Genomic DNA, 22,901 nt, shown 5'->3' on the forward strand with positions numbered 1-22,901 from the left:
CCACGTAAGCGTGGTGATTAATGCCCATTCCATTTCTGTATGAGAAGAGACTTGAGGCCTGCAATGGTACATAAAAGGCTTATGATGATGTTTCTCTACTAATATTTATCGTTTGTAAAAATATATAATATGTTAACTAATGATATCCTGTCCCGCTTCTTTCGTCCAAGATTCAGAATTCCAGCTCATAACTCTTTCGAATAATCCTACAACTTAGAGTTAAATGGCCCTTCATTCAAACTAAGGTTTGACATTTAGCTTACCGACCAACAAATGTCAACTAGACCAGTCCTGCCAATTCTAACTAAACCAAATCACCCCAGGGAGAATTGCCCCATAGGAGCAAAACAAGACCACTCAGAAACACATAGCAAATGGTATCTAATGGTGGGTCCACACTATACCAACTTCACACAGATCATCATCATCTCCCGAGCGTTTTCCCAACTATGTTGGGGTCGGCTTCCAGTCTAACTGGAGGCAGCTGAGTACCAGTGTTTTACAAGGAGCGACTGCCTATCTGACTTCCTCAAACCATTTACTTGGACAACCCAATACCCCGGTAAAACTGGTTGTCGGACTTACTGACTTCTGACTACCCGTAACGACTCCCGAAGATGTTGAATGCCAGGACCTACAGTTGTAAAGTGCCCTCCGAAACACAGTCATTGGTGTCCAAGACATACTTTGAAAGTACATACAGACTTAGAAATATTGCATTGGCACTTGCCTGACCTGGAATCGAACCGGCGCCCTCATACTTGAGAGTTTGGTTATTTACCCACTAGGCCACCACTTCACAGAGACTTTCATAGAATTTTGTCTGCGCAACACAACGTACATACAAAACTTGGAGCCAATGATAAGTCTGCACAAATGTCTTGTCATCATATGTCAACTTTTTCTCAAGCTTTAAGTTCATACAGATATTTGTACAAACTTAAATTCATCGTGTGGACCTACCATAATTCCAGTTTGATTGTTGGCGTAACAATTCAAAATGGCGGCTACAATAATATCTAGAATATAGTGAGGTAGACTCGTAGACTAGACTAGAATGTTAGGTAAAGACGTGATCAGATTGTGTTAGAACCTATTTGGGTGGGACCTTTTGTTTTGTGTTCTTAAAGTTGTTTTTACTGTTGCGATGTGGCAACAAGACATATCTAAACTTGGAACTATTGGGTCGATAGCAAAAAATCTTTTCGCGTTAGATAGCAGATTTATCGAGAAAGGCTATTTGAAATGATCCCGAGTGCGTGGAGTAGGTAGGTCCTCGGGACGCGGGTGAAACCACCGACAGAGCTTCCATCAGTGGTGTATAAATGTGACAAATATATATAATTATGACTAGCTACGGCATTTATATTTCGAGCTATTACGCAAACTACTCTTACAACGAGGGTCAGAACCGTGAGCAATACTAGTCTAGTTACTGATATTATAAAGAGGTATAAGCATGTGAAGTTTTAGGAGGTAATATCTGTATCTATTGAACTGACTTTAAAAATATATATTCTCGTTAAAAGCTGCCTTTAAGCAAAAACTTGTGTCATTAAAGTGTCGTTAAAGCTCCTTAGAAGGGAGTGTCATACTCTATATTTTATCGGGAACGCGGGTGGAACCGCGGAGCACAGTTAGTTCAACAATAAAATCTAAGCTTCAATTACACAAGTTATCTACTCTGCACACGTCTCAAGCGACCAGCATTTGCCATTTAGTTTAATTTATAACTATTTAGTTGGCTCACTCGGGTTTCATAACTCAGTAATTGTTGTGAGAAGGAACTCATTTTGTGTTGACTCATTTCTCACTTGTTCGCTATTATTTGTAATGTTTCGGACGGTAAAATGGTGGCTCGTGGCTAATTAACAGCCAGACAGGTAAATCGATCATAAGGTTAAGTATGGATGGGTGACCATTTTGCCATGTAGGTACATTTGGAAGCCACGTTAAATTGGTGGGTCCCGGCTGTCATTTGAATATCTTTGGCAGTCGTTATGGGTAGTCAGAAGCCAGAAAGTCTGACAACCAGATTTATTATGGGGTATCGGGTTGCCCGGGTAACTGGGTTGAGGAGGTCAGATAGTAATTTACTGTATGATACTTTAATACTGGTTTTCTATGTCAATTAAGTTTTATAGTGTAAGTAAACTAATTATTTTACTGAAGCACATTTACACATGTATTCTCAAAGCCTTTCAAATATTCTATTGTTCTAGTAATATTTAACAAAGACCGCATTGCTTATTCACATTGTGTCATTACAAACTAGATACCTACCTAATATAAAGTTGACCTAGAATTCAGAAATTTTTAAGCTTGCATTATGAATGTTTTGACCTTGAGTTTATACGAGTTACATTAGAAATATTGACCTTCGAGTATCCTTTGTCCTTACTCCATTTTTTCTAATAAAAACTAAATTCTTTAGAACGTAAATAATTAATTTAACACGCCAAAATATAGAAGCGGAAGTCCAAAATATCTGAGTAAATAACCTTGAGTGATTCTAGATGAATAAGTTATAGTAAAAACTTGTTACGATTTTAAATTAAGGCGTGGTAACTATAAAAGTATCGAATAGTTATTATTGACTTTAGCTGTCAGGAAGTCATTGTCTTTCATGTTTTATTACAAAGGTATTTTATTACATATACTTCAATTTATTAGTGTTGTGCCAAACTATGTCAAGCTATCGATATTATGCATTAAAAACACGAATAAATCGAGACATTGAGCTTTATCGTGCTAAGGCCGACGATTTAAAATCTGAACTTGACATTTCGAAACGAATAATAGCAGCGATTATCGATTATTTGTTTTAAATAATTGATGTAACTACCGATTCGTGTTCAACGATTTTATTGTTCGAAACCATTCGTGTGTTGTAAATTGTGTTGTTGAGATATAGGAAGCAATTATTATGTAAAGGAAACAAAATATTAAAATTACTATTTCATTTATTCACACATCCTCGCCTCTGTTTAGCCTGTATACTTTTTTTATATATAATTTATTTACAAATTCCAAAACATTGAGTATTATTTTTGGTATCTAAAGTTTATCACAGTTTACCATGCGTGTCCGTGGAGTCCATGAGCGTAGGCGACGGGGGCGGCGTGGGCGACCGCGAGGGGGGCGGCGTGGGCGACGGCCAGGGGCGCGTGCACCACGGGGCGGGGTGGGTCTGGGACAGCGAGGAGCTGGACACAGAGTGGCTACCACCGTACGCGACAGCGGGGCAATACCAACACCGTGGCCGGCGTAACCGTGAGCGCCGTAGGCAACGGGGGCAGCGGCAACCAGACCAGCGTGTCCATGACCAGCCAACTGCTTAGCCAGCACGGGGCGACGCCAGCGGCGGCACCGTCCAACTGAGCCTCAGCGGTCTTCACGGCATCAACGGCTTGCCAAGAGTGGTCCTCAGCGGCGTTGATGGCCTGGCCATGGAGCTCGGAAGCCTGGTCGTGGTATTCGCGGGCGGCGTCGGCGGCGGCGCGGACGTGGTCGGAGGCTTCAACGTGAGCGTCGATGGCAGCACCGGCGATGTCTCCGGGGGAGATGGTGGGGAGAGCGGGGCCGTGGGCGACGGCTACCGGGGCGTGGGCCACGGCCAACGGGGCGGCGTGAGCCACCGCGTAGGGAGCCGCGTGGGCCACTGCGAGCGCGTGGCCCACTGCGAGCCCAGCGTGGCCGACGAGGCCATGGCCGTAGGGTGCTGCCAGCAGGCCGGAGGGCGCGGCTGCGGCGCAGGCGAGGACGGCGGCGACAATCTGCCAAAACAAAACCGATTAAAACATCGATAACACGATCACATCACTAATCACAGACACTGAACCACAGCACTAATGAATTAATATTAAAAGCACCAAAGAGTTTGTAAGTTGGACCCACCAGAACTCTCATCGTGCACTTCTGTATTAGACTGCTCGAAGGCTACTGACTGCTCTGAATTGGTCGCGGCACGTTTTTATACCATTACCAGTTGCTTGAGCTGTGTACGTAAAAAAAGTAAGTGGTCGGTATTCAAGGGCGGGTAGGGTGTATAGGAAGCGCTATACATTTTTGACTGATAGATTCGTACCGAGGAAATGGCCGACAACTTTTTAAAATTGGAACGACATGACTTTGACAGTGCATTCGAATTAATTTGAATATTTTAGTATTCGAATTCCTAGTTTAATAATAGACAAATGTTTAACTTTTTTATATATGAGCTTGATATTATATTTCATTTTATTTTCAGTCTACCTACATTATATTACGTTGTAATATTTAGAACCATATTTGCAATAGAATGTAGGTGAACTTTTAGACGACATTTGATATTGAAGTATAATTTGTTAATATTAATTATAATTTCCATACATATATAAATATCATTATGATAGATTGCTCTTGTAGATTGCACTTGTGATCAGACACGCAATTTACAAATTAATTTAGAATTGCAACGTACCTATCTATAATACATGTTAATTAAACAAAAACTTCTTAATCTTGGATAGATTTTTCTGGAATTTCTCCAAAAGTGTTAAGATATTCTCAAATTAAAAAATGCTTTTCCTCGGTTTCACTCGCGTCCATAAGGCACTACTTCTCACACCCAGATAAAAGTAGCTAATGTTTTTGATGTTTACAGTTTATGGTACTGAAAAGTTTCATAAAGATCCGTTCAGTAACTTATGCGTTTAAGTGATACATCCAATCTTTTTATGACAAACTTTCCCGTTTATAATAATCGTGTGATGAGACTCAAGTATATATAAGCATAATTTACGCTCTTCGTGTGTATGTCTTCAACTAACTAAGTATGCATCTATTCTTTCATAAGTTGCCATGAACATTAATTAACATCATTTTCTCTTAAAATTGGGTCGTTATGTAGAAATATAGCATACAAAGAACTACTCTAAAACTGCTTAGGTATGTCAATATGTACTTAAATGGGTTTATTCACATTTTTTACTTATGAATGGTAAGTACTTAGAACTTAGTAACATAACATATAGATAAAAAGTTAATTATTTGAATGGCAGAAAGTATTAAAGCGAAAACGATAACTCTATTAACCTAGTAATTTCCCATCTACTGACGGGGTTGACTTTGAGTCTAATCAGATGCGGCTGAATACCAGTACTACCAGTGTTTTACAAGGAGCGACTGTCTATCTGATCTCCTCAACCCAGTTACCCGTGCAACCCAATACCCCTTAGTAAGACTGGTTGCCATACTTACTGGGTTCTGACTAAACTTCTACTGGTAATAATGTATTTTTACTTTTCTGCATAAACTTATTTGTTATTAACATTGATTTTAGCTGCATTTTATTTTCAAACTGAATTTTGATCAGCAAGTCACATCACGACCTTATAAAGGTCGCTAGAAGACGCTGGATGCAGGTCGCCTCCAACAGGTATTTGTGGAGATCTAAGGGGAGGCCTATGTTCAGCAGTGGACGTCCTATGGCTGAGATGATGATGATGAAGTCACATCAAGATTGTTGATCTTTAGTCAAATACTTACTCAAAAGTAGTAAAGGTATAATAAGTAGGTACATACATACATCAGTAAATACATATCTAAGGTAAAGTTCACGGAACCACAGTTTCCTCTCTCTCGGTTGGCTAATATCCTGTAATGCTAGGCTAAAACCGGTTGTTTTAATGTATTTAACTATGTACCTTTATTTACCAATGCTTTGGTTTCGCGTAGTTTTGGTCCTTTGACTCGGGTTGGGTAAAAGGACCAAGTAGCGTGTTCTGCTAATATTATAAGTGCGAAAGTTTGTAAGAAGGTTTGTTACTCTTTTACTGCAAAAAGTATTGAATGGATTTTGATGTAACTTGGCAGTAATGTAATTTATATCAGAATAACATATAGGTTTACGTTTACGTTTTATTCATGTAGAAGTAGTAGAAGAGTATTTCCCTGGGGACGCCTTTATATATCGATACCACAGGCGGAAAACGTTATATTGCAATTTCTTTGTCTTTCAAATGAAAGCTTATTAGCACTCAGGAATAGTACATTTCAAATGAAAAAATAACAGATTCAAACGAGATTTTACTACCTTTACAATTTTGGTTTTAATCAATAGACTGTATTGATTTCACCCTAATCCTACAGGATTTACCAAAGCTAAAATATAACTTTTCTCATTAAATGATCTATTTAACTCACAGATTCTTCAAACCAAACCACCATGAGACAAGCAATCTTCAAACTAACGCTTAATAAGTACCATACCTATATCTTCTTCATAACACGGTGTTTACTTCCTTATAGTAAGAAATAACAGTATCATTTGTACGCATCACAGATGAGCGTCACAGCCAGCCAATAAAATATGCTAATCATATGATCTCATACATAGAGATAATACGGATTGTAATAAGCGAACCATCCCTTGTTTGCGATTGGAGATTAAATTTTGACATAAGCTTCAAATATAAATTAGTAGGTAGCTGTTTCCTCGCGTCCCGAGAAAACTACTACCTGGGACCGGGGATAAAATAACCTAGGTTACTCGGGAAGGGTGTAGCTTTCCAACAGTGGAAGAATTTTCAAATTGGTCCAGTAGTATGAGAGTACAAACAAACAAGGAAACAAAAAAATTTCTCTTTATTATAGTACCATGAATTTAGATCATTTCATACAATCAAATCAAACCAGTCCTGAGGTTAGCGAATTCAAACGACCAAACTCAACTTTATACTTTCGCGTTTACAAATAAGTAGGTAATATATCTTTTTATAATATACAAGTTTCATTCTTGTATGCAAAACATTCATGAAAATTTAAAATAGTCTGATTTAACTTCCTGGCTACAGATTAATAGAACAACATTCGCGAAGGAAATAGATATTTCGTAAAACTCAACACCGTTTACTAAAACCTGGATTATATTATACTAGCCGTTTTCCCGCGGTTTCACCCGCGTCCCGTGGTAACTACTGCCCGTACCGGGATAAAATATAGCCTATGTTACTCGTGGATAATGTAGCTTTCGAATGGTGAAAGAATTTTAAAACTGTCCAAAGTTTTGAGCCTATCCATCACAACCAAACAAACAAACAAAGTTTTCCTCTTCCTTTATAATATTAGTATAGATTAAGTTTTTGACTAATCTCTGGGTGTGCAGAACCTTTAAACAACCAATTTTTTACAAATAAAAATTTTCATCCTAAGCGAAGACCGGGAACTGGGTCAAAGTTACAAGTGAAGCTAATAAAAGCGTGTCAAACCCCGCATTATTTTGTGAGTATCGTCATAGGCTACATTTTATCTTGCTACAGACAGTAGGTACCTCAAACCGGGTGAAACCGCATAAAACACCTAGCGACCACTTAAAGTGACTCATCGACAGACATTTTGCATTCATACTATCCATAGAGAACACGTGATATGTTTTAATGTAAGCTGGTCAAGGCAATTCGTACATACGGCCTACATATTTTTTGCGTTCTACAAAATTTTGGAATAATTACTTTCGTCTTGATGTTATATAAATAAGTAATTTGAAGAGTTTAATCTTTGTTATATTGTTTAAAAGTTTTTTTGTTAATTTACCTATACTTTTAGTAATTGTTGAGTAAGTTTTCTGTAGCCATTAAGTCTAACAACTAGTCTTACCTAGGGTGTTGGGTTGCCAGGTAACTGGGTTGAGGATCAGATAGGGCAGTTGCTCCTTATAAAGCGCTGGTACTCAGCTGCATCCGGTTAGACTGAAGCCGACCCCAACGTAGTTGGGAAAATTACCTACTATATTTTTAGGGTTACTTGACAAAGTAACTCTATCCATCTGTCGGGAAGAAGTTCCTAGGGATCCGGGTGGAACGCGGGGCACAGCTAGTACAGTATATAATCGTATAGATTATTTTCTTGAGAAATAGAGCCTCTTTTCAAGCCATAATTTATTAATTTAGTTTTATAAATTACGGAGAATGTTAATATGGAATTTCGTAATATTTTTACTCTTTCTTCTTCTTAATAGGCTCAAAAATAGACAAGAATTAGCTTTCAAAACTATTATGCCTTTCGAATCTCGAGTTAAATCTAGAGTAATGATATAAGTAGCTGTCATGTTATAATAAAATTAATATTCGAATACTTAATCTAAAAAGAAAGTGAGCTCAGCAAAATATGGAAGGGTTCCGTACATATATTATTGTTACTATGACTTTACTGAATAAGAGTTTTAATTTTGCAAATAAATGATGTCTATATCTAATAATAATGTCTTTATTTATAACATTGCCAACCTCAAATAAAATTGGGATAAGGGTAGGTATATGAATGATTGTTTTTGCAAAGAACTTATTAGGTTCATATTTTAGCATATATTTTAGTTTTGCGCGAATTACCGCGGCCCTGGTACTGTAGGCTCAAGAAGGAGCATGGTGGGTTTTAGTCAGCAAGAGTCTGACACTCCCTCACCCACACCCACAGCCAGGACTAGGTCATCTGATGAATTCCCATCTCAAAAAGAAAAGAATTGATATATCTGCAACAAAGGGTTGGTTCTATTAGGGTCCTACGTGGACAAAAAGCTTTGTAATTTGACTACAGAACTCCAATAAGTGCAATACCGATCTATCGATCAAATCATAATTGAATACTTTTAATTTACTATTTTTCTTCCATTTGCAGCCGGTGCGAACTTTCAAAATGTTAAATAAGAAAAAAACTTAATAGATTATAATTACTGAAAGGTCCAGCTTTCAGCGGTTTTATCTGTGTCCCAATTTAAATACATCACACACTCGGATACAAAATAGCCTGTAGCCTCCCCTTTGTTTGAATTAAAACATACATATTTTTTATTATAAGTTCGATATTTAACACCGAAATAATACTTCAAATAGGGCCAGTAGTTCATGAGATTAGGACATTCAAACAAGCTCTTCAACTTTATGATATTATTAGCAAGTAGATATATAAAGTCAAATAATAATGTTATTACGATACTATTTGACTTTATAGTGAAACAAGAAATACCATGACTAACACAAATTGTATGAACTGTAGTATATAGCCCGTAGCTAGCTAAGTAGGTAATATGAGTTCTATTCTTACCATACAATGTATGACAGAAGTCCCAAATATGTCCTTGCTATATCTTAAATGATTTGTGCTGTCCAGACTAAATAGTCAATAATCTAGTTTTAAGTTAAATTGCTGCGCCCTAACAGGGTAATGTATACCTAGGATAAGAATGCATATCTGTTGCACCACTTCTTCTTCCCAGCAAAACCACATAGGAAGCGGTGACGGGCGGGCGTTTTGGGGGCTGTCTTTATAAGACTTTCAAAAGTGCTGATTTTCAGCCTACTTTGAATAAATGACTTTGATTAACAGTATACATTTTGCAATAAATAAATACAATCGGTGGCGCCGAAATTACAGCAGGCGGCCCGGGGACCGCGGCTTGGCAGTCCTGAAGTAGGACATTGCCCTACTTGTAGATGAGTGAAAAGTTTCCAAATCGTAGGGAACTTTTTCCCGTAACAGGATATAGCCTATGTCATCTGGAGATAGTGTGATTTTTTTATTACCTTTCTTCATGTTATCTGTGGAAAAGGTTTTTTTCACAAAATATTAAAAAGTTAAAAAATATATTTATGAAGACACAATTCTTTTAGTTTTCTTTTAAACCTTCTGAATATAGTCTGTGTTGTACCATACAAGTATCTAGTTGGTCCTAGTTGTGAAGTCGAAGGAAACGTGTCATTATCGGTAGCTAGATGTTGTACCTGTCTCACATTATAGGCTCAGTTGTATGCCTGGATTTGGAGCTAGATAGATAGATAGATATTCTTTAATAGGTACATCAATTTTACAATTTTGATCTTAAACTATTTAAAGTAGGTGACATAATGGGCGGTCTTATCGCCAAGAGTGATCTCTTCCAGACAACCTTAGGATGGATTGAGAGCTAGCAATGCTAGCATAGTGTGTAGAAATATCGTAGAAATAATGTTATAGTTATTCATAACTAGTCTTTTCACCCGCGTCTCATAGGAACTACAATATAGCTTACGTTACTCGGGAAGAGTGTAGCTTTCGAACAGTGAAAGAATTTTTCAAATTGCTTCAGTATGTTTTCGGAGCCTTCAGGGTCCAAACATACAAAGAAATGTTTTCTCTTTATTATATTAGTATAGGCACAGATATTAATGGTTAGGTTAATTTTACAACAAAAATTAAGAGTCGGCTATGTTATCTATGTGCGACTAAAAGCTACTGCATTTTATAACATTCTTTCGCGTAGTTTTTCCAACAAAAATGCCGTGACATTGTAACTTAAACTATCAGTTCAGGGTGACTGGGTTTATTCATAGTAAAGTAAATAATCTTTACAGTACACAGATATTTTAAGCCTGAGAAAGCAGACAGTCATGTGTTGCTGGGAGTTTGTTGCGCCACTTCTTCTTCCCAGCAATAACACATAGGAAGTGGTAAAGGGTGGGCGCTTTGGGGCTGTCTTTTGTTTTGACGTTCGAAAGTGTCGGTTTATTAGCCTAATTTAAATAAACGTTTTTGAGCTTGAGTTTATAATTTTATCCTGGTGAGCATTCTCGTGGATGATCATGATTTTTGATAAATTCGCAGTATGCTATGACAAACCGTACTCATGAATCAATCTTTGGGTAAAGACAGCATCAATCAAATCAAAGAAATAGAAAGACTCGTTTATGGACTTTGTTTCATTCGGTACGAACTAGGTACTTATATAATAGATATGCATTGGTTTCAACCGTTTCCCAAAGGTTAGTTCCCGCACCAGAGAAAAATATAACCTATCCCTTCTCAGTCTACGCTAGACTATCTTCGTACTTTTGAATCAGTCCAGAAGTTTTGGCTTAAAAAGCACGAAACAGACAGACAGAGTAAACTTCCCATTTATAAAATTAGTAAGGATTGTTACGCAGAAATTATTTAGACTTCAAAATGGGTTTAACTCAATGCGGAAGCTAAAGAACCGGGTTTGGTGCCCGGTTGGGAAAGGCCCGTGATTCATAGGCGTTTACAGTGTTGCTACATTTTATTTATAAGGTTGGCTACACGGAACTTCCATTATAATAAATGAAACGAGAATAGCTTTATTGACAGTCAGTCCAAAATGTACGTCAATTGGTAATTTACGTAGTCTTTATTAATATTATAATAAGTTATTTATTTTTTCGTATTACGATTTTAAAATCTATTAGTGTTAGGTAGCCTATTTTTTATGAGAAATCTTCAGATGACCTCTCCCGCTGTGGGTGCAGCGTGAGGGAGTGTCAGACTCTTACTGGCTAAAACCCATCATGTTCCTTCTGTAACCCTTTATGTACCAGGGCCGCGGTAACTCGCGCGAACAATCCCACAGCCTAGCCCATTTATCAAGGCAGGCTATAGGTTACTTTTATCGGGATGCAGGCAGTAGTTAGCTCAACAAACGGGTAAAACTACTGACTGGAACTAGAAATAAGTTACGACTAAAATGAAATAAACTTGCGCAGTCTATTATTACAGAAAACGGTTAGGAGAAGTAAATTAAATAAAATAAAATGTATAAAATTACAATAGCCATTTCATTAGCAGTATTTCGTCATTGAAATTAAAACCTAGAAAATATTTTATCCACAAAACTAGTATTTCATAAAATAGGTAGGATTTTAAACACTTTCATATCTGTGTAGATTTTAACGTACCAAAGAGGCTATTGTCTGTTAATTTAAATATTTTATCAACTATCTAGAATCTAGACTAATGCTAGGTTCTATTTCAACAATTCTTTTTAATGTTCTTTATCAAAAACTATGAAAAAATCTCATCTAAACTGCTTCAAAAACACAAACAATATAATTTCGCAAATGCATTAAAAAATAGCAATTCAAAAAAGAACGCACTCAATAAAGAGGTCGAATACTCATGACCATAGATAAGATGACCATAGATAAAGTTAAAACGTAATCCGACCTTCTTACACTTAACCATGAAATTATGAAGGTATGTAATAATTCATTGTGCTTTGTTTAATTATGTGGAATCGTGTAAAATGTCAACTTTTATCTGCTTTAAATTGTAATAGTGTTGGGGCGTGCGAAACTTCGGCGTGGCTCGTGATTCTTGGGGTAGGGCGACCATAAGTATGGTTATTTGTGAAATTATCCTCTGCCACAAAGAATTATATTGCAAAAAAGGAAAATATATTTTAGATTTTTGTTTGTACTCGACACTACTGGGCCCATTTGAAAAATTCTTTCACTGTTGAAGCTGCATTATCACCGGGTGACATCTGCTATATTTTATCTGGATCAGTTACGCGGGTGATATATATCAGAATCTAGCAAAACATTATTATACAACTGTAGCCTTCTTCGATGAATATACCAACAACTGTAAATGGGCTAACTAAATCTGTACGATTTTTCACATTTCTCTAACAGTTCCTGAGATTATAGCTTTCACACTCTTCAGCTTCATAAAATAGCTAAAATAGACACTTCCATTCTTCTTTGATTTCGTCTATCATTCACTCCCTTGTAATTTTAAGTCATATTTCAACCAATCCGTTCATCTCTTCTGTATTTAGCTACATCAAATCTTAATCTCTCAAATACTTCTATCCTGACTTTTCTGCCACAAATTAAAGTCACCCCAACAGTCGGACGAACAAGCTTTGTATATATCAACTATCTTACGACTCTCGCAATCATTACTACTGACCCACTCACAAATAACAATGAAATATATACCTTAATACCATGTTCTTAAAGTCCATTTCTCTCTGTTAGAACATAGAGCGATCTTAACAAAGGAATTTGTACTTTAAATTCAAGTCAACAAGGTAGGTTTTGATTGTCGTGTGTAGGTGCATGTGTGTAGCTCTTAGCGTCAATTCTGTTGGGTTAATATCAGGCTATGCGCTTGAGAAGTCATAGTTTGAGAAAGATACATATACTAATAACTGTACATAATCTTGTAATTTTTATGTGAAGAATTCCTACGGTATTCTGATCGGCTGAACTCTAACTTTCCTGAAATAAATGTTAGTAAACTAAATCATCTATCTATCATCTGTCTAACCTTACAGCTTGATGCAGCTGAGTATGAGTGTGCCAATATGAAGCGACTGCCCATCTAACCCAGTAACCCGAGCAACCGAGCTATAAGCCTTGAGACTGATTTATAGACTTCCTGGCTTCTGACTATCAGTAACGACCGCCAAAGATGTTCAAACGACACCTGGTACCCACTTCTTTAACGTGCCTTCCGAAACACTCAGGAACACTCTAAATGGTCACCCATCCGCGAAAGCGTTGCTTAACTTTAACATCTAAGGCTATCTAATCGTGAGGCTGAAACATACCCACGACCACCAAATAGCAGCAAAACTTAACCTCTAACATGATAACAAGTCCTTGCACACACAAAGTTATAATCAAAGCGTAATTACTTACGAAATATCCACCATGGTCTCTTACAATGTACAGTCAACTTCAGGTCAGTGGTAACAGTTTTATAGGAAAATCGTACTTATTACTATTGAGTTAAGGTGCATGACAGTTACCACTGATGTGCAGTCCACCGTACTATCAACCAATGAAATGTATGTATAACCTGATGCAATATTAAAATGGCCTATGTTTGCCTGAACAATAGTCAAAAGACTGAACAAAGACTTATTTTTGAGCCTGTAATTTGTACAAAGCCTTCATGAGCCTTTTAATTTGTTCTAATTCAAGACACATGCCTCTTCTCAAACAGAGAAGGAATGAGCGTTAATCACCACGTACGCTCAAGGGTTCAGACAGGATTTCAGACTTTAAAGTCCAGGTTTTCTCAACATGTTTTTCTTCCCTTTACTCAGCCATTACAAATTCGTATAACGTACAGTTCAGTCTTCGTAGCTCAGAAAAATTGCGGGGTACTTGCCTGACCTGGAGTCGAATCACACTCATTCTGAGGAGGCTAGTGGTTTAACCACTACGCCGCCACCCACCACGACACATAGGTAGTCCTTTTACAATCAGGTTAACAAATAAACATTCTGACAGACAGTCTGGAACTAGTCATCATCTGCGTAGCCTTTTCCCAACAATGTTAGGGTCGGCTGCCACTCTAACCTAAGTCTAACAAAAGATATTCAAATAACAGTCGGGAGTCTCTAATTTATCGTGTCTTCCGAAACACGAAAGAATTCGTCATGGCAAGAAGGTCTCCCATCCACAGACCAACCTCGCCTAGAGTTGCTTAACCTCAGAATCGATCGAGCTGCGTGGCTTTGGCAAAGCCATGGCTAAGTTGCAAGCTCATTGTTACTGAAAGCACAAGAACTTAATAAGCATAAATAAAACAATTGAATTCCAATGCAATCAACAATAAGTATTAACTGTATCATTCAATTCGACAATGATAAACTATAGCAGAGTTACAAACTATTTTGTAATAGATTAATCAATCTCTATACATGTAACAATTTAAAATAATGGAATTGAAAGTCTTGTTAGATCGTTTGATTGTCTGTGGTTTTGATAACCATAGATGGCTTGAACCAATTTCGATCAGACCCCATGCTATTTTGAATTGACTATAGAAGACAAAAGGGTTCTTTTTATTATTTGTAGGTCAATGTCATGTAATTTAAAGCACACTGCAATCTTTCAGATGCCTCACGCAGGCCAAGAAGTTGATTCATTTGTCAATTTTTACCAGCTTGAACTAACTTCAGAGTGGAACTTATATTTGACGAAAACTGTGTCAAGTAAAACCAGAGTTGATGATCTTAAAGAAGGGATTCCACAGCTGTTTCTTCTGCTTTACTCGCTATAGCAAACTTCAACTAACTGCGAAAATTCTTAAATACCCACAAAACTGCAACCTTTGTTCGCGAACACTTGCTAGCAGTGGACTTGCTCAAACGCACACACATTCTTTTAGTTGGAACACCTTTTGGTGAAATCGCGCACTACCCAGGAAAGTTCTAGACCTAAAATCCCAAATGATCGAAGGTCTATGAAATAAGAACGAGTTTAAATAACGAAATTTAATCCACTTATAGGTCTCAACTCTCGGTACGTAACACTATACTTAAACCTAAAACCAGTAGGTTTACGTAACCTTTGTTAAGCTGTTAGTTCTAGTTCTGTTATATAGGGTGTTAAAATAAGGTTTAGCTATAAACTTTATGATCATATTCTTATAAAGAGAGCTACAGTTTAATCAGCCCTGTATTAGAGTTTTCTCAAATCCGCCTGACGGCCTCTGACGTGGAATTGTAACAACGACTGCTACTGAGTAGCATTCGGGGACGCCTTACGTGCTCTCCTCGGCACGAGGGTAACACCGATGACTTCCAAACTCCAGGTTGCTCTTTTAAAGTTTCTAAAACCCACAAATCAATTTGCTCCTCCCAAGAATGAACACGGGACCCTTGCACAGCAGTCATGCTTGCGGAGATTGTGATTAAAGGTGCAACTTTATCTGATTAAAAGTATGACGTTATTCAAAAACTTAACGATTAAAGATTAAAATTTACATAACCAAAATGAAACATCCTATATACAAGTGAGCGTGAGTCTCTCGTGAACTTAGAGATAAATACGAGGCGGCCTCAGATGTTAGCAATGAGTCTTAAATACACACTTTATGCAGCTCCCGTAAGAATTTGGAAAATTAAGGCATTTTAATGAATAATTAATCCACAAAAGTCGTGGTGGTGGGTAAAGAACCAACCTCTCAGGTATGAGCGGGTTCGATTCCAGGTCAGGCAAGTACCATGAAACTTTTCTGAGTTTGTATGTACTTTCAATGTATATCTTGGACACCAATGTTTCGGAGGGCAAGTTAAATTGTAGGTACCGATTGTTATTGAACATCTTTAGCAGTCGTCACGAGCAGTCAGAAGCCAGTCTGACAACCAGTCTCACCAAGGAGTATTGGATTTTCCGGGTAACTGGGTTGAGGAAGTCAGATAGGCAGTCGCTTCAAATGGCACATTGTTACTCGGCTGCATCCGATTAGACTGGAAGCCGACCCCAACATAGGTAAGGCTAGACAGACGATGATCACTTAGAAACAATCTTGCTACATTGCCTTAATAGTGAAAAGTTTTATACCTGAAAGCCTAGTAGCAGCAAAAGTTTTAAGCAACGAAGTTTTACTTAAATCAATCAAGATTACAGCTTGAAGTTAGTATGTGGTCATAATTAGTGCGGTGTTGCATGTTGTCTCATCATCTAAATATCGAGCTAAAGTTGTAAATAACTTGTCGAGAGATCTAGAGTCGGTAAAGTTGACTTATAATGGCGTCTAGACCGATTGTCAGCCACGGCGGCTGTTCTCTCTAAAGAGATCAGTCAGCTGTGCAGGACTTATTATAGTGCACGAGCATTTGCGCAGACACAGGTGCACTTACTATTCATTCACTCTCATAGCCCGATAGGATGGCAATCCGACACCACTGGAGAGATATCACAATTCACAAGCATACATGTTCTCCGACGCAAGGTTGTATCAAACACCGACTTGTTGCCGTTTTAAAATCTAGAATAACATACATCATAATTTAGGGTCTCCCATTCAGTACCTAAACATTATTTTTAATGGGACGGAACCCTTCGTCCTTGAGGTCGACTAGCACTTAGCTTTTGATTTATTTGTCTTATATTTTGTCCTAGACTAATTAAATATTGCTAATTAGGCAATCATGTACCTACTGCAAGGTAACAAACACATAAAGTGACTTTTGCACAACCCAGACATCGAACTCACTACTTCAATAGCTGACACACGATTATTTCACCAGCATATAATTATTATTTCTAAAAGACAGTCAACATGACATACAAAAGATATAATTACTTTGAAATTAATTAGGTAGAATGATCTAGATAAAATGTCGTGTATAATTACGATGCTAGTTTTAGACGGCGACTTCGCTCAGTTTTGTTAAAAGCTAGTTCGGGTTATTGACTCAGTTTGAAATTACTTACTCGCGGCGTATTTCTGTAACTAATCTGTATGTTACTAGAGATAGTTTGATATAACTTGTGTGGCATTTATGACAAAGGATTCGTGATGACAAATATGATGACCCATCCTCATGTACACCACGTCAAACGATCGACCCGTGTGGCTATAGCACATCCCCAAAAATTATTGTCCATACTTATTGCAAATCAAAACGAACAATTACCTGTTTAGAGTTCATTATACGATGTTTTTATAACCTAACTTTATATACCTACTATACTACTGGACTTTATATAACCTAAAGGCTCTGACATTATTGAACTAATTTGAAAATTCTTTCGCCGTTAGGAAGCTACACTACCTTTGACTTTTAACTATATTTTATCTGACATAAAGTATATTTTATCCTGTTACGAGAAATACTTAGTTTCCACGAAACGCTAGTAAATAAAAACATCAAAGCAAAATGTATTAAACCAGCTATCACTTTGCTAATATCTTAACATCCCAATTAACCGTTCTTCAGATAACACTTGGATATTGTTCTCAGTTTCACATCTCAGGTTATAAAACTAGTTAACAAATTACATTATGAAGTCTAGCATCTATTGTTTGTGACTGGGTCAGGTTAAACGGAAAAAGTTCAAAAGTACCATGAAAAAAATGTTTGTAACCTTAAGACTCCGAAACTACTGAAACCGATTTGAAAAATTCTTTCACTATTGGGAAGCTATAGAGAGCTTTATATATAGGGACTCTTCCCGCGTAAGAATGGTTGTATTTTATTTCGAAACGGAAGAAATTCCCCGGCACGCGGATAAAACCAACAGTCACAAATACTTACTATGTATTTAAAGCAAACGCTACTGTAAGAATTTTGATGGAGCTTGACAGTAATACAGCTTCTGACTAGATATACTAGATTCTAGTATAGTAGTAGTAACTAGAAGATAAGTATTTGTGTGGAATTTCGCGTTTATACATCAGAGTAATATCCTATTTACTTTTATCAGTTTGCGGGAAATACTTCCTTCGGGGCGCGGGTAAAACCTAGGAAACAGCTTGTAATAGTTTATTGTGGTAATTATAATTTTTGAAGAGGTCATAATATTATAGTCTCAATGACAGTATCAAATGATACTTCTTTGTTCACTCAGATGATTGGTTGTGCTATGTTAGGCCATTTGCTTGCTCTATTACGGGTGAGGACACCGTTCATAAGCGATAGCGAGTAGCGTTTTACGTATATTTGCATCAGAAATATGTGCATTTTGTAAATAGTTATGGATAAGATAATATAAACTTTTTCTTCCTAGGAGTTACCAATAGGCTTATTTTTATAATGGTAGATTTATTTTCTTAGTTGTACCCCGCGGTGATACCCACTTCCCGGAGAGCCATTTCCCGCAACCGGGTAAAGGTAGCCTGTTCCTTTTCTAGTTAAACTATCTATGTTCCTTTTGGCGTTAAAGCGACAAACAGACAGCCATACAGAGCTATTTTTAGCAAGGATCATACATCATATAATTTCTTTACTATTTAAAGCTCCGAACTAGATATCCTACCAAATAGCACACATAAAACTAAAACCTATGATTTACAAACAGAACAGATCAATCTCAATAAGCTTCCGCCTGATATTATCTTTACATTTCCTCCCTCCCACCCCAGCATGAGCTCGCCTTTCACCCCGCATTCCTCTATCCATGGTCGGCACAGCCGGACCCAATATACTATCTGACCTTGCAGAGGGACACTGCCTTCTAGAAAACCACTTTAAAACCACCACTGTTAGTACAATCCCATTGAAAAATCAACCTTATGTCTTAGCCTGTAAGGTCTACTGCAAACATTGTGAAAGGCAAAATTAAGTTTGTAATGTCCAGTGTAAAACAAAAGAATGATGCAGTTCTATTCAAATTTTGTTCTGCGATTTTCAACCTTATTTCTTAGTAGTAAGAGTGAAGAGGCAGTTTTAGGGATGTATAGTTAAGTTGGTAGTAATATGGCCAGTTCCAAGTAATGATATATAAGGAAGTAGGGCATACAATGATTGATATAAGATCCGGTGCGCGTACGCATGTTTTGTGCACGTCAGCGGATTAATATGTGCGAAAAGTGAAAGGTTTTTGAAATATAATAGGGGTTTATAAGCTAAGGTGGCTCTTGGCTAAGTAATAGCCTCCCAGGTTGACCGATGACAGGTTAAGCAACGCTTGGCACGGTTGGTCCATGGATGGGGAGAGCATTTTGTTATAATGACAATAGCTCCTTTTTGCAATGGGAAATCATCTGATGACCCCTCCCGCTGTGGGTGCAGCGTGAGGGAGTATCAGACTCTTACTGACTAAAACCCACCATGTTCCTTCTGGAGCCCTTTATGTACCAGGGCCGCGGTAACTCGCGCGAACAATCCCGCAGCCCCGACATGATAATTTGCTCCTAAAATTACGCCTATGCGTAACCTTGTCTTTATTTTGTAGTCGGTTAATTATAGATTTTATTCTAGACAGCAAATCGAAGTTTGATCATATCTTTTCTATGACTACCTACCATTACGTCGATCTAATGAGATCGAACTTTTAAAACTAAATTACTGTACGTAATGTCCTAGTTAAGTATTGCAAATTATCTTTAAATATCATCAATATTTGACATTTGAGTAACCACCTATGGAAGACTAGCTTTTAGGCTTTTACCCACATTTTGGGAGAGCCTGGAAGAAAACTCCTTAAAACCATAGTAACTATTTAGTCATCTGTGTCAACTCACAAAAGTGATTATGGCCCGAGCCGGGAATCGAACCCAAGACCTCGTGCTGAGCAGTCCAAACTCAATTAAAGGAATTGATTTAATGAAAATGAGTATTTTGATGAATACCAAACATTTTAAAATATGAAAATATTTCAAAGGATCTTTGCCAAGAATTTTCAGACCACCATATCATACTTTATACTTAGTCACGCTCAATCTCTTCATATATTTCGAAAAAAAATAACTACATTGCAAAGAAACAGTTCTCATTGCCATATAAAGATATTAATGCGTGCTCACAAAGACAATGACGATATAAAGGCTATCAGAAACATTCAGAACTCACCAAGTGGGTTGTCCATTGCGTCATAGAAGGCAGTAGTCTGTATGTATAGGGCTGGCACGGCACATTAATATTTACTGGTAAATAAAAATAGTTCCTTCATAGTTTTTACAACCGACTTACATTTCTGCCAATTGAATATTGACTTTTACATCCCAGCTTTCATTTTGTAGTCGACACGGCTAGAAAGAACGCTACTTGTGAGATAAAGTCGGACAGAAGAGTATCGAAGAAGAAAAGTTGGTGCGCTGTCCCCAATAAAAATTGGGATAAGGGCAAGAGGGTGAGGTCCCATCTGTCATTTGAACATATTTGGCAGTAGGGTGGTTGAGAGCCAGAAAGTTTTATAACCAATCCTATTAAGGAGTATCGGGTTGCCTATGTAACTAACTGGGTTGAGGAGGTTAGATATTCAGTCGTTCCTTATAGAACAATGGAACTCAGCTGGCACCAGTTAGACTGGAAGCGAACCTCAACATAGTTGGGAAAAGGCTAGACGAAGCTTAAGAATCTTGAGGAAACCTGATCTTTCAAGTCTGCAATCGCGAATCCTCCTTTAACCAAGCATGGTAAACCTGAAAGCTACACAAATTGACGCTTTCGCAAATTCTCTTAAATAAAACAGGTTTTTTTCTAACAACGGGTCACACACACCATAGAAGTACAACTTTTAATGTTAGTATTACAAAACACCCCATTGTAAGAAGTCTGGTCCTACGACAAACAAGATTTGCTTAACCGTTTAGGTACACATCATCAGGTCACGTTTTTGACCGACTTCGCCCCTTAACCGGTATTTTAGAATATCACCATTTTGCAACTAAAGATCACATGGCTAATTTGATGGTTTGTACTAAAATAATATGTCCAAATAGTGCAAATTATAGTTTGTTTCCCGGTGAAACGGTGTGACCAGTATTGATGACGAAATTATTTCAGTCTGTTATGTGGTAAAACGGCCTGAACAATATTGATGAAAAATCGGGAAATAACATTTTTTAAATCATGTGTTCCTCTCAGAACTCTTTCGTCAATATATAAAAGTAACCTCTAGCCTACCTCTACATATAAACTGACTATATAACACTGAAACATATCTATGAAAGATAGACCATTTATTCAGATCTGAAATTAGCGTTTTCAAACAAATAAACTTTTAGCTATGAAATAATGTAATTTATTCAAAGGCCAATTTTAGAAAAGACATCCCCAAAACCTTCACCACTTCCTATATGTTTTTGCTGAGATGAAGAACGGTTATAACAAACTCCCAAAATAACAATTTTTTCAATCGTGGCAACTGGCAACCCTACACCGCCTTCAAATCAAGTGCAAGTTCGCATGATGCAAGAGCGGTGCGCAAGCGCTCCTTATTAACTACTTCTCGTCTAGTCGCTCTGGAACTGTGACGAAACTACCGCCTTTTATTTAGTAGGTACTTTTAATATAATAGATAGGTACTTACTTTGTGCTATTTTTGTTTATGAAAGTACCTAGTGTTATAATTTATTTTATTTCAGTAGTGTTGTATATTTGAAAGTACCTAATGCAATAAAATGTTGTTACTTTAGTTTTCTGTATTTGTTGTTATAGTGACAACGTAAATCTATCGTCTGTGAAAATTTAAACTATCTAGATTGTATATTTCGGTTCATGAAATAGAGTGTGGTTAAACATTTGAAATATAGTTACGGGTAGTCTGGCCAGTAACTCTGACACCAGTCTAACCAAAGGGTATTGGGTTGCCCGGGTAACTGGGTTGGGGGTTCAGATAGGGCAGTCGCTCCTTTAAAGCACTGGTACTCAGCTACATCCGTTTAAACTGGAAGCCGACCCCAACATAGTTGAGGAAAAGGCTCGGAGGATGGATGATGTAGTTTAGTTTTACCCTTTGGTTAAAGAACTCACACAAAAGCTTGTATGTAATAAATAATATATTCAAGTAAACGTTGACATTTAATACCATACTTAGGGACAGTGGCATTCACGTGTATGTAGTTCAAGACATATGATATTTATGAGAACGCAATTATCTCAAAGTGCATGGTTAAACTGGCGGTCAAAAATACCCACTCAAAATGGACTTGGGTTACACTAGGAAGTGACAAACCGGTTTATTATGAAATATCAACGTTAACAACGATTTTGAGATATTAAATCTAAATTTTTGTTCAATGCTTATATAAAATTAATTATTTAATACCTATATAGTATTCTTTTCCTTATCAAGTGAGCTGCAGGTTTAATCACCTGACAAGCCCTAGTGTCAGAGTGTTCTCAAATCCGCCTGACGGCCTCTGACGTGGAATTGTAACAACGACTGCTATTCAGTAGCAGTCCGGGATCGCTGGCTTTACGTGCCCTCTCAAGCACGGAGTGTAACGCCGACAACTTCCAGACTACGGGTTTCTTTGTGAAAGTCTTTGTCTCACAAAGCCATTTCGGCTTGACCCCAGGAATCGAAACCCGATGTACAAAGAAAAAATAGATCCATACAAAATATTAAAACAAACAATTCAAATACCTTAAATAATTACATCAATTTTAAAATTTTCAACGCTCCATCGCTAGTGATGCACCGATGTATCGATATACAAAGGTTATCTATCTGTCGTAATCGATTCGCGTCGAGATAATCGAGACCTACGTAATTGCATGGGAACTAGTCTTACAAGGCTCTTTAATACTAAAATTACTAGATTTTGAAAGGAATAATCGCTGGCTGTATCGATTATTGTATAACTTCTGAAGTATGAATGAGACTGTAGTGAATCGAATGATGACAAACTATTCGAGTTACGATTATGAAATGAGTATTTATTCTTAGGAGTTCATG

At 37.4% G+C, this 22,901-nt stretch overlaps 2 pseudogenes; one reads left to right on the plus strand and one right to left on the minus strand.

Moving 5' to 3' along the window:
* The window catches only part of LOC135116674 (WD repeat-containing protein 7-like), a 115,593-nt pseudogene that overhangs the window by 69,916 nt on the left and 22,776 nt on the right, over positions 1-22,901 (plus strand).
* On the minus strand, positions 2,946-4,002 carry LOC135118901 (larval/pupal cuticle protein H1C-like; annotated as a pseudogene).

This window comes from Helicoverpa armigera, chromosome 27, assembly GCF_030705265.1.
Source record: "Helicoverpa armigera isolate CAAS_96S chromosome 27, ASM3070526v1, whole genome shotgun sequence".
Taxonomy (NCBI): Eukaryota; Metazoa; Arthropoda; class Insecta; order Lepidoptera; family Noctuidae; genus Helicoverpa; species Helicoverpa armigera.